The sequence below is a fragment of the Sceloporus undulatus genome, chromosome 1, assembly GCF_019175285.1.
Source record: "Sceloporus undulatus isolate JIND9_A2432 ecotype Alabama chromosome 1, SceUnd_v1.1, whole genome shotgun sequence".
Classification (NCBI taxonomy): Eukaryota; Metazoa; Chordata; class Lepidosauria; order Squamata; family Phrynosomatidae; genus Sceloporus; species Sceloporus undulatus.
In genome coordinates, this window is record NC_056522.1 from 8,294,818 (window position 1) to 8,296,060 (window position 1,243).

Below are 1,243 nucleotides of genomic sequence, written 5' to 3' on the forward strand. Positions count from 1 at the left end.
AAAAGTAAAATACCTGAGTATTATCTTAACAAGGAATACAGAACTATTTCATAATAATTATGATAGAATTTGGAAAGAAATTAAAATAGACCTTAAAAATGGGAGAAAATTAATATTTCATGGCTTGGTAGAATAGCAACAATAAAAATGGCGGTGCTCCCCAAAAAGTTTTTTTCTTTTTCAAAATTTACCCATAATTATGAACACTATCTCATTTAATAAATGGACTAAAGATATTATGAACTTTATTTGGATAAAGAAAAAAGCAAGGGTACAGACAAAGATTCTCTATGATAAAATAGAGAGACGTGGACTTGCACTTCCAAATTTGAAATAGTATTTTTTTTTGCTTGTGCACCAGATTGGATCTGTGATTGGCTCAAATTAAAAAATAAAAGATTATTAACCTTAGAAGGAATTGATTTAAAATATGGTTTTCATGGTTACTTCTTCTATGGGAAAATAAAAACAGATAGAAATTTCAATAACCATTTTATACGTAAAGCGTTATATAGAATCTGGATGAAATATAAATCAAAATGGTACTCAAAAATTCCATTTTGGGCCTCACCAGCAGAGGCATTTTTAAGAAGGGAATAATACAACAACAAAAAATGGATTAACTATTTGGATATATTAAAAACAGTTCAGGGCAAAATTATTCTGAAAACACAAGAAGAATTAACGAAAGAAGGAATAAACTGTAATTGGTTTTCCTATAGACAATTAGCGGAAAGCTATATAATGGTCTCAAATTAATTGGATCAGGGGAACAGGAATTTGGGAACATAATTAAGAAAGGGGAAGAAAAAAGAATTTCCAAATTTTATAATTTGATATTAAAATGGGAATTAGAAGAGGAAGTAATTAAAGAATTTATGATAAAATGGGCAAGAGATCTGAAACAAGTTATAGAATTGGAACAGTGGGGGAAAGAGTTGGAAAGTTATAATGAAATACACAAGCAATATTGAAATTAAGGAAAACCCATATAAATCAATGTACAGGTGATATTTGACTCCATACAGAATGTCCAAAATGTTTAAAGGAACAAATGGCAATTGTTGGAAATGTCAATCGCAACTGGGAACCTAGTGAACTGTGAAATAGCCAAAAAATACTGGAAGATGATTCATAAAGAAATGAAAAAGATGTTTGATTTCAAAGATTGTGTGAACCCAAAAATATATCTTTTAAATATTATTAATGATGAAAAGTTAGGCAGAGTCCAGTGCTGGGGCTC